The following is a 12,993-nucleotide window of genomic DNA, read 5'->3' on the forward strand; positions in this document are numbered from 1 at the left end:
GTAATGACCCTCCTGTTTAAGTAAAGCTCTTCGATTTGACCTTAATGATATGTTATCATGATGCCCTTACCCCCGGATATTTGCAAACAAAAGTAATGTTTATCGTTCGTTTTTTTCAAATTCTATATTAATATAAATCTTAAAAATAAAATAAGACAAAAATTACAAGAAAAAAATGAATCATCTAGTACAATATTTATTACAATATGAAAAATGGGACAAAAATGTAAAGATTAAGACAATACCTACAAATACAAAGTAGAGTTGATAATTCAACTGGCAATAATTAACAGTTACAATGTACTGATTTGCTAATCAGCTACCAGGTGAGTTGATTTACCTGAAATTTTTCTGTGATCTTGTAGATTCTGAGATAAACTATAACTCACCTTCACCCCTACGAAAACACCCCGACCTACCAGAGATGGTGTTCGGGGAAGATCCCAACAGAAGACCGGAATCAACACTCTTCCTTTATCAGTTTTCGTGAAAGAAAGTTGGTTAACAGTATACGGTAGTAACCATTGTCGATACAGGGAACACTATTATCACACTAACTGTCTATCCAGTGGAATAATGAATGGTCTGCTTGGTAAATATGATGCGTGCAATTCTTTGTGTTTACTGTTCAGACGCTCCAGGTAGGGTTTGTTTATCCAGCACACCAGTTTGGCCATATTGATTCGACACTCCCCAAATCTTAGGACGTAGAGTAAAGGATTGATGAAAGTACCTGACAGAAATATAATGTCCGTTATGTTCCGGACAACTCTTGTATTGTAGAGCTGTTCTGGGTATAGGTATATAATCGTCCGGTATACACCAGACGGCGTGTAACAAAGGATGAATACCGAGACTAGGAGAAAGAGTATAACAGTAGATCGATTAAGTCGAGTCTGTGAGGTTTCCGAACTGCTTAAACTTTTCATAATCCGTTCGTGCTTCTTAATGTTGATATAGACACCAATGTAAGATCCAATTAAGATAATGACACATATTAGGCTGACGATAAGGACAACGATGAACCCGTTGGACTGGTTTTCATTGATACAGTCTATAGCATAACTTACATCTCCAGCGTAGGTCAGAAGTGTTGTCACAAGTGATGTGGCCCACGCTACCAAAATGACTTTCAGCATCAACCGTCCGCTCACATGTTTTAGATACCAATTGGGTAGATATAGACATACAAATCTATCGATGGCGAGGATAGTAGCTGAATAAATCTTGGCAAAAGTTAAAAACCTTGCTAGTACCATATGTAAATAGCAGCCACCCGTCGTATTGGACATTCCGAAATAGTCATTCACTACTCCTACCAAGGGTAAGCACCCCATTGTTTCATCCGCTATGGACACATTAACAAGCATCACCCGAATCCTCTTATCTATTTTCGTACATCTTGATAACGCAATGATCGAAAGTGTATTGATGGTAAAAGCAGCGAAAAATATCAGTAACTGAGATATATACGCATTCCTCACCGATGGAGCTTGAGTATTGGTGCCGTTCATACCTGCATAAAGAAAATGGATTCGACAGACAAACTCTGTTAACAGTTATCAGTACCGTTTTATCACAGCAAGTATGCTCTTTTTAAAGAATCTTAAAGCGAATAGTCGGGCAAGTGACTGTAAAATCGGTAAAAATGGTATTAATATATCCGGTATAATTTCTTATGAATTAGAAAAATAAAACTTTCCGTCAAAATCGCTGTACATGCGAAGAAAATAATAATATCTATGGGAATCCTAAAAGTCCTCCCGACCGGCTATGAGTGCAGTTCAACCTTAACGCATGCGCAACACCCACCACTCTCCGTAGTAAACAAAACATGGCTACCGTAGTTTTGAACCAAAATGTTTCCACCAAAACAACCAACTGACTCACCTAAAATGCGAAAGGAAAGGCAATGGAGCAGCGACAATCCCAACAACTGACTCGGTAAACATTACAACGCATGGACAGTGTTAATACAACTTGTTATAGTGAAGAGAACAGTTCAAACGAGCACGCGGCTCCGGACCGCTACTGTACGTACCTAGGCCTACTACCCGGTACTCCCTGCTCAGCTGATAGTGAGTGAGTCTTCGTATTTTGATCATTATGTAAATAGTCCCTAGCAGTATTTTTTCATAAATGAGTGGTCACATATGGTCACATGTTTCATACCTGTTCCCCAATCGCGTAAAACGTAACCCTGGGGTAAATAGCGGTTCTTTAGTGGGGCCTCTTTAGGGGTAATGAATGCCCTGTATATTTATAAAATGTACCGTTGTAATGCATGTACAGTTAGAATGTAACCGCTAGTGCATTATCAAGCCAAGATTTGTTTAAATTAATCTATAATATTATGCTACCGGTCAATTCATACAGTTCTGATGTATATTTTTGTTCTGTACATGTTCTGGTAGTGTTATACACATACATTGTATATAGGATTTACATTGTAGGTTAATTGGTAAAATTGTATTGTATATATGTTCTGATATACACATATACATATGTACATGTAGGTTTTAGCTTGTTCTTTAGATATATTTGGAGGACACATACAGTATTATTTCTGGTCATAATAATAAATAGTGTTTGTACATGTGTATATGACAAACTTTACAGAGTTGAAATGTACTGCAGCCATGTATCATTTATAATTATTCTGAATTTTTGTTGGAACTATAGATAATGAATTTTGTATCTTTTTTGAAACAATATTTGATTCTATCAAATGCATTAGTGAAACATTCACAACTTATAAAATGTTTTCTCTAAAATAAAAAAAAACTGTAGAATGAACCTACATTTATTCATTTATATATATTTGAAATTGATCATTTCAATTTTTGTCACATTCAACAGATATAAAAATTGTTGGTTCTTTTTTTCAGGCACCATGCATGCATAGTGACATGAATACATAAAGTTCATCCCTTGGAACTGTATACAAGTGTATGTATACATATACATACAATTAGCATCATATGAAGACTGAAGAATGTTGATTTGAGTGCTCTTGAAAGTAAACTTTTCCAATATGGACCTAGAAGATCATGAACAGAACATTTAAACAGTATTAATTTATTAAATGTTCCTTTCAACTGTAATCATTAAATAAAATTATGATGCAATACTTTTTCATTGTTTAACTTTGTAGAAATATTTGTTTATATTAGTCCTCTAGATCCAGTGATTATAATTCTTGCATCCATATGCCTGCCCATTTGTTTGTCAGGGCTTGTGAGATAGCTTTTCAATTACTTTTAAAATATAAGGATTTTTTTTTACATATAGCAATATAGATACCATTGTCTTAGGATTTCTAAATTCTACTTTACAAGAGAGTAGACTCAACATATAAATAAAACCATAAAACTAGCAAGTTATCTGAAATGTTAAAAATCTTTTTGTCTGAACCAAATTTCACATTTATTGTCTATGTGTAACTTGTACATAGACCATTTATGTATTAATACTATAGTAACAGTGATTACAAACACATAGACTAAAATGTAATATGTAGTACTATGTACATCTGTCTTTGATTTGAGTTCTAAACAAAAAAGTGGTACCTATTGGGAAGTTGTGACTTGGGCGAAGGGTGAAATACAGAAGAAATAGCTCGCATGGAAAAAAGAAAGATATACAGTACCATATGGATTCAAAGTTGCTCCAAAATCAATGAGACTAAATAACCAAAAAAAAGCCATGTAAACCCCAAATATGCAATGACCAGATCAATGATAAAGCACCCTTCCACTTCCAGTTATCTGTAGCTATTCTATATTTCAACCCCCCACTCAAGTTACAACTCAACTCAATCATCTTTTTCTCCAGAGCACAAAAAAGAACAGGAAACAACAGAAAAGGAAAGTAACATACATGTAGGCCTATATGTTTTCTGGAAATATATATGATGTGTTAATTCTCACAGCATAGGCCTACATGAATGTAAAGAATTAAATATTATCAATGTTTGAGAGAATTTCCTAGTTGTAATTCTATAGCAGCTACATGGAATGTACGTTTACATATATACATTGTACGATACATATACATCATAAAAGTTTCTTTCCTTCCAGCTGGACATTCATGTCATCTCTCTCCAGAACTCAAATATTGTTTACAAAAAAAAAAAAAAAAAAAAAAAAAAAACCAGAGACATAGATAATTTAATTAAATCTCTGCAAAAAACTACACGAATAATTGAACACATATATTGTACTTGTAAAATATCTATGTATGAGCTAACTTATTTTCACATCTTTGACAGCTACATGCATGGACGTTCTATGGAACGTTTTCGTGTGGTTTTAAATGGGACATTATGTTACGATTATTTGTATTTAACCTTCATGATTCGGTTGATGTAAAATACGACGAATGCGATGCTGCAATAATTGTCCCTTGCCGGGGCCCCATCTCTGCATCGGCCGAATATTTGTGTCGATTTCCATGTACAAGATGCTTTTATCGAAAAATGATTACAAAGCATTGTCATTAATGTAAGAATACTTCATTTGCATCAAATGTATCATCTCAAAACAACAATTTGCATACCGCATTAGTGGTTTATCACACGAAACGAAACCGACACGACTGAGAAACACATGTCCATGTTGACATTTCCACGCAGCCTCGTTTTCAAAGAGTTTGGCGAATTTATATTTAGAACTGTGCTAAATTTACACGGGGCTTCCCCAAAATTTCAATGGTCAAAACTGGACACCGTAAGCAGAACTTGACCACCATTATGGTATACAATGACTTTTGGAAGGCCAAAGAACGCATTTAGACTGGTTTCCTTTGCCCGACTATTCACTTTAACGCCATACATATGGTACACACGGTGGTCGACAGAGAAATCCACACGACATGGCTCTATATATACTTTAGCAGTCTGATGTCATTAACGTTGTCTTATAGCAACGGTCACCTGTTGTTGCCTGTCATGGCAACGGATATAGAGATCATTAATGGCGATATAAGTTAACGTTACTGTCCCCTTCATTTATTACTTCAGTATGTTTCCATCAGATATTTTACTTTTTGGTAAGTATGTGCGATATATATATTAGTTGAAGTTACCAATTTTTCGTCTAAAAGGCTCCACCTATTTGTTATAAGACACTTTCATATGTGGATATGATGTATAGGTATATTCTACCCGAGGGTCACAAAATATTGTAAAACCCGAAGCTTGCCGAGGGTTTCACAACATTTTGTGATCCCGAGGGTAGAAAATCCCTATCCTTCATATCCACGTATGAAAGAGTATTTTTCTGTCATCCCTCGACATTTTTTTGCAATTTTATTACTATGATTTACCGCCATTTTAAAATCAATTCTGGACTGCAAGTCATTTCTCCATACATGAAAATTGCGTGATATTTTCCACTTAATTCCCGTTGTTTGAATCTTTTAAATAAATCCTGCCTAGTTTCTGAAAAAAATGTTAAAATTTTACCCCAAAATAGTAATTTTGGTAACGCTGTGACGTCACGAGGCTTTATTGCATGGGTAGCCACGCAATACAGTCTCAGGTGACATGAGTGTATTGCTCTAGTCCAGTCAGTATTAAACGTGTAGGTATGAGAGAAAATATACCGATTCATAGAATATCGAGATTCTTTTTAATACTTTATTCCAAGTGATTCGATTTGTCGAATTTTTCCCCAACGTCTACTTGCATTTATGTAAAATACAGAAGTAATCTGAATTTATTTCACAGGAACTGAATTTCAGCGCAAAATATTAAAATAGTATACACTATAAACCCTCTAACTGGAACTCACATACCTCGAATGTAGTTTATCTGCCAATACATTTACACAATCCAAATTTACTTCGACTTGAGCTGTTTAATTAATCGATAATCTACATCATGGATATTTCATACCATGTTTTAAACTTGACGCAGGCTCTTAGCTAGTTACTGGGCAGATTACAGAGACTGTTGACTTGTGTTGGATGCCATTGGTCCTCATTATATTGGATATTGTCAATAAACGGTCACGTCTGATGAAAGTGAATTAGGTTTAGGTGTAATCTCATTAGGCAGGGGTAATAATAACATATATTTATAATATTAACGTGTCACACATTTGCACATGTAGTTGTGATATAAAGATTGGGGCCATACATCACAGGGGGCCAAGTCTAATAGAGAAAAACAAACAAGAACAATAGTAAGCTTTAATAAATATGTTAAGCAGATAGAGACATACAGCGAACCTTCGATAATACTGACACCGTCGAACCCAACGTAAATCGTCCGGATTACGATTTTTTCCGGGACGAATTAGAAGGAGATATATCCGAAAAAATGAAAAACATAACAACATTTGTTAAATGAAAAAGCCAGAAGAATCAGAATGGATTCGTTCCTGGTAGAAAGATATCAATTATGATAGACATATCCAAGATGTTTTTGAAAAATTAAGGGATTTTAGAACTATCAATAAGAAAAGTAGTTTTCTTAGAACAGTCTAAAGCGCTTGATAGGGTTGAATATTGAAAGGTTTCTAGAACACTTAAGTTTTGACGCAAAATATCAAAACTGGATAACAATGCTTTTAAAGATTCGAAAACTTGTAATATTACGGATGGAGATATATTACTAAGTAAATATTTCATGATATCGAGATCATCAAGCAAACGTTTGCCAATAGCTCCAATTTGTTAAAAAACGATAATATTTAATGTATACTAAAAACTAAAAAAACTACTATCAATATGTTTGCTACTGACATACAAATTTTTGTTAGGACTGACATTCGATTGTAGAAAAAGTCAATACATCAGATATATTCCAATCAGCCTCTGGTTCAAAAATTAAAAAAAAAACAAGATTAAAACCTTGTGTGTAAACGATTCCACATGGAAAGAAAAAAAAATCACAAAAAATAAGTCATGCGTGCATTTTAGGAAAAATAGTTTTATACAGTATGGTAATAGATTGACAATAAAGTCTTTGGAAATATCAGTGATAAGTTATGAAAAAGATGGTATCGCAGAACTTAATATCATAAAATCAATCCATTGGTATGGACATTTGAATGTAATGAAATGAATATGGATTGGCCAACAGGAAGATGTCATAAAACATTTTAAGATGGAGGGATCACAATTGTTAATATTATAAACCTTTAACATTTAGTAGGCTAATAAATCTGATGAAGATCCCAACTGCAAAATAAAATGAGTAAAAACCTTTATTGGGAGTTAATACGGAAAAATATACGAAATACAGTTACGACAAATCAGGTGAAAAAATAGCGATGACAAGTGAGTATAAAACATCGTATATGCAGAATGAAAAATAAGTTGATATAAGCATTCAAAAGCCAGTTGGCAATTTTGGCCAAAGTTGGCAAAACGCAAATTGACATATCACTTTTTAATGTGGTATAGTAAGAAACTTTTGTTCTGTTTATGTATTTAACAACATTCCGGGATTCAATGAAGAAATATTGTCATCAAATGTTGTAAGTTTGGAAAATCAAACTAACAATGACGAGCATATAGAAATGTAAAAAATGATATAAAGTATAACAAACTAAAATGTTGTTAAAGGCCCACTACCTTTCCGGAGTAAAACATAAAGGTTTCTTAATAACATCAGAAATTATATACCGATGGCCTAAGATGAGGTAACAACACAAAACATATGATTTCCTGCGTAATATATGATAACAGTGGAGAGTCATTTCGCTGTTTTGCCGTCTGGTGCTGGGATAGTCAACTATCGCGCGGTATTTAGAACGACGGCGAGGATAAATACATACTAAATGAATTTCAGAAACTGTGAATAGAGTACAGTATGAATGATTCAGAAAATGAATGTATTACCATTATCGACTGAATGACATAAAGGAGGAATTTGTGAATGATTTGAATGTAAGCGAGAATATCGGAATATGGATGCTCAGTGAGAGCTCCCATACAAGAGGACAATTATATACAGATACTGAATCCAGGGCCAAGACCTTGATATTCATTAATTTTATTCGTATATCATATCTGGAAAATAAAAAAAAATTCCACCTGAAAAATGACTGGTTTACAAATTGATCTGCACACTTTAAAATGTGCATGACCATCAGTACCTAGAAAGCAACATGGTTTGTCTTCTATTTTGCCCATAAATCTGAACAAACCTGTTATCTAGCGATTAAATTGTTGATTTGCAAACATCGAAAATATCCTTATTCCTTTCTAAGATTACTACATCAATTCATTTTTGAGGATTCGTAGTTTATAGCTATAAGTAATATTAAGTCTTTACAGATTGATTCAAACATATGTCAATTAATACTCTTTTTAAGAAATTTTTCGCATACTTTCTCGACCTACCTTTAAATAACCGAGGCAGTGAGGTTTTTTGCTGAATGTCGATGCATTACCAAAATCAATTATTGGAGATGTCTCGTTTTTATTACACATGGTATGGGTGTTCTGAAGAATGACAAATTGTTATTTCTAGCGTAGTTCTAAATTGCAATTGGAAGTGCGTCTAAGATATCCGCATACAATGAAGTATTCGTTTGGCATCAGATCATGTTAAAGCAAAAAATATTTTAAAAAATGTACCTCCTAACTAACTCTCCATGATGGATACTTTCAAATCATTAAGTTTGATATACACTAATTTCTACTGGTTATATCTTGAGTTTATTTTCCATAAACCGAACGAATTGTTTGTCATGTATTATGACGTCATATATACAGAACGTTTTCGCTGGATAATTCAAAAGCGTCAAAGTCATTGATCATACTGATCTAAGTTATCAATGCACCACAACTCACTGAGTCATCTAAATTAAACCATTTTTGATAATAATAACATTATTTTTCATAGACGCTGCTATGAAGAATGTCCTTCCATTTTTGTCTATAACTTCAAAAACCCTAAACATATCGAAAATAATGTTTAGATATCATTAAAATAAATATTGCCCGTTACTTCCTTTCACAAAAAGGCAGCTTGTGTCCATTTGTAGGAAGTAACTACATACAGGCAAAACAGGTTCGTTCTCAAAATTGACCTATGTGTGATTTCGTTTGTTTTTATTGATTCAATCATCCACTTACTTGCTTGTTCAACATTTATTTCATTGTGTTCTCCAGTATGTTAGACTAACTTTTCCGGCGGCTAATGTTTACAGCAATAAGTGGATGCAATGATTTGTCACATACCTAGCCACTGTATGCATCCGAGTACAAGTCCATGGTCCAGTTGTGACAACTATTATCACTACACAATACAGTTTATAGAAGAGGTAAAGGATCCATTTTGCAGGTAAGATGCATACATCTCTTTCTGTTTTCTGTTAAGACGCTCCAAATAGGACTTGTTAAACCAACACAGCATTTTAGCCATATGAATCCGACACTCCGTGAATCTTAGGACGTACAGTAACGGATCGATAAAAGTACTTGATAGAAAAATAATATTTGTTACATTTCGGATAACTCTGGTTTGATAAAGTTGTTCTGGGTAAAGGTATATAACCGTCCGGTATACTCCGGTTAGAGTGTAGCAGAAAACGAATACCGACATCAACAGGAAGAGTATAACAGTAGAACGATAAAGCCTTGTCTGGGAGGTTTCCGAACTGCTTAAACTTTTCATATTGCGTTCGTGTTTCTTAATGTTGATATAGACACCAATGTAAGATCCAATCAAGATAATGCCACACATCAGACTGAAAATAAGGACAACGATGAATCCATTGAACTGATTTTCATTGACACAGTCTATAACATAACTGATTTCTCCAGCGTAGGTCAGTAGTGTTGTCACCAGTGATGTGACCCACGCTACCAAAATGACTTTCAGCGTCAACCGTCCGCTCACATGTTTCAAATACCAATTGGGCAGATATAGGCACACAAATCTATCGACGGCGAGAATTGAAGTCGAAGACATTTTCACTAATGTCATAAAACGGGCTAGAGTAAGTTGTAGATAACATCCTACTGGATTGTTCGACATTCCAAAATAGTCGATAATAGCTGTACTGGCTGGTAAGCATCCGAGCAACTCATCCGCCAAGGCAACATTATATATCATAAAACGGATCTTTTTATCAATTCTTTTACATCTAGATAACGCGATAATTGAAAGTGTATTAATGGCAAACGCGACAGCAGATATCAGTACAAGTAGCTGAGATGTCAATGTGTTCTTCACAGACTGAGTTTGAGATTGACCGTTGGTGTCATTCATCCTTCCATAAACAAAATCAAGCCTGCATCTATTAATCAATTCAGTATAGGTAAATAAAAGAATTGAATTGTATCTTGCTGTAGTAATAACAGGTATAACTTACCCGTATGTTACACTCAGAATGAATTTCTAGTGACAACCAATGCTGGCTTTGACAGAGAACTAATACCAACATGTCTTCTTCATTTCGACAATCCGTTCTGATTCAAAGGTCTTTCTGTCGGCCTTATAGGTAAATTTAGATACGTTGGTACACACCTAATTATATATATCCTAATTACCGAGTACAGTAACTGCGAACATGAACTAGCATTAATGTTAATATGCTATGTACTCCGAATCAAACAGATTCACACTTACAATTAACTCCCATTAGTTATTGTGTTTGTTGTTACTTCAGATCGTGTTAATCTACTGGATGTATGTAAAGGTTATTGCATGGCTTTCGAGTAACAAGGGATTTATTACACCCGAGCGAAGCGAGGGGGTAATAAGTCCCGAGTGACGAGAAATCATGCAATAACTGACTTATAATTACTGCATGCTTCTCAACCTCGAACAAAACGACAGGTTGATTGAAAAAATACACACCTTTCCATCCCTATACCCCTACTCTCCTGTTGTTCTCTGTTTGACTTACCTGTACCTATTATGCTTGTGAACACTTTTCAATATTAGAGGTTCTTTGATCAATGTTAATAATTCAGTTTGTCATTGTCCATCGTAAGGAACACAAGGAGTTTTGCCATGTGTACAGATAAAAACTTTGATTCTGCAAAATGCTGCATCAAAATGTTTTAAGAGATATGATCAAGCTCTGTTCAGCGATTGCAAGAAAAATAAGTAAATGGAAAAAAAATGAATTGTTGGAAACTTTAAAGATGCTCCACCGCTGACAAATGGTATTTTTTCACTATCAAAAACAGGAGCAGACGATTTAGTATTTTTCTTCAGTTACAAAAGTTACTTACTTTACAACATTACCACCATTGAAATGTTTTAGCTTCTAATTTTATTTTAAGTTAAAAATATAAAAAATAATTAATTGCATCCCGAAAAAATTCAGTGGCACTATATCCTATATGGAATACAGTACTGATTGCCTATGCACCAAAGGCAAAATAAACTATTTTATATCATTTTTTGTGTTAATTAGACATATATATATACATGATTAAACACCAACTATTGTTCAAATAATGAATATCATTTATGCTCCGTCGGCGGTGGAGCATCTTTAAATGTAAGTAAATTTTATTTAAAATTAATTCCATATGTGCTTTTCCTTACGATACGAAGTTGCTATCATATAGTTAATTGAAATAATAATTAATGAATCTTTTAGATGTACATTTAAATAAATGTCATTTACTTATTGCATTGTATTTTTAAAAAAAATTGTCAGCATTGGTTGGTTAGTCTATTGATTAATCTAATCATTAGAACAAGGTGAGGAACATGTTGAGTAATGATTATCTCCCCTCACTTACAGCATTTGTTACCATGGTTGACTGCACACATGTCCAGCCCCTTTCATGGTCAGGTAATAATCCTGATTGGCCATGAATGGGGGATTCAGCCCCTTTCATGGTCAAGTAATCTTGATTGGCCATGAAAGGGGGTTATTGTGGAGTCAACTGTGGTAGCAAGACATTTATTGGCCACACTTTTCCTTTGTGAGAGGTTGGAAGTATGCAGTAAGAAAGGTGTTAGGTCACCTTTCTATACCGTAGTTGTTGATCGTCAGATGTACCCGTTGTGTTCTTCGTAAACAATTAATGGTTCAGAAAGGTAATGTTATTAGACTTTCATTTTAGTCCATGGAGGTTAAAAGTGCTCCATCCGATATTAAAAGACTCTTTTAGTTGAGGCCATGGTTAGTGGTGTTCCGTCAGATATTATAAGACTCTGTCATCTAAGGCCATGAAGGTTATGGATGTTCCATTCCAGGCGTGAAGGTTAGGGGTATTCCATCCGATTTTATAAGACTCTTTATTTAAGGTTATGAAGGTTAGGGGTGTTCCATCCGATATTATAAGACTCTTTTATTTAAGGTCATGAAGGTTAGGGGTGTTCCATCTGATATCATAAAACTCATAAGACATCCCAGGCGTTACTAAATTAGGTAAATCTGAATAAGAATTTTACGTAATTTATTAACACCGAGGATGGTATATATCTAACATTCATACACATCGTAAGAACGATTATTTTTCTCTAATGTCTAAACATGTATATGATAACATTTCTGAAAACATATTACATTATCTGATCCTGGGTTCGAGTAGGCAAACACCGCAGATTTGTATAATATATAAATATAAATACCTGTAAACAGAAGTATATAAATATTTTGTTATATGAATGTGAGTTTTGCCGTTTTCTGATTGGTCTAGACCGCTTGGACAGGTCTTGACAAAATGCAATGTCAACCTGAGACCGATGAACATCTGTTCAGAGGTTGACATTGCAAATCCGGTAACCTGGCTATAAATAGACACAGGGAATCCCCGGTCTCTTGTACATTTTTGACCAATCAAAATAGAGCATTGCCGATCATCGGGCAATAGCCAAATCAAACATAGCAGACAACAGTGTGGTAGGATTAGGAAAGGTATTTTACACAGTTAAATGTACCTATATATTCGTAGATGATATTATGAAAAAGCATAATAGAAGTACTAAAAGTACCTACATTGTACTGAGGATACGTGGATGAAGATTTTTTGTCAAATTAGTCATTGCGCTGTCCTTGCTTCAAAATT

The 12,993-nt window shown here is 34.4% G+C and overlaps 1 long non-coding RNA gene across 1 annotated transcript; it reads left to right on the forward strand.

Annotated features, from left to right (window-relative positions):
• The first annotated feature begins 163 nt into the window (after nt 1-163).
• Nucleotides 164-4,157, forward strand: LOC138306975 (uncharacterized). The gene is made up of 2 exons (XR_011205936.1): nt 164-2,082; nt 2,889-4,157. It is a non-coding gene; the product is annotated as an uncharacterized lncRNA (long non-coding RNA).
• Nucleotides 4,158-12,993: the final 8,836 nt, after the last annotated feature.

Source organism: Argopecten irradians, chromosome 14 (genome assembly GCF_041381155.1).
Source record: "Argopecten irradians isolate NY chromosome 14, Ai_NY, whole genome shotgun sequence".
Lineage (NCBI taxonomy): Eukaryota > Metazoa > Mollusca > Bivalvia > Pectinida > Pectinidae > Argopecten > Argopecten irradians.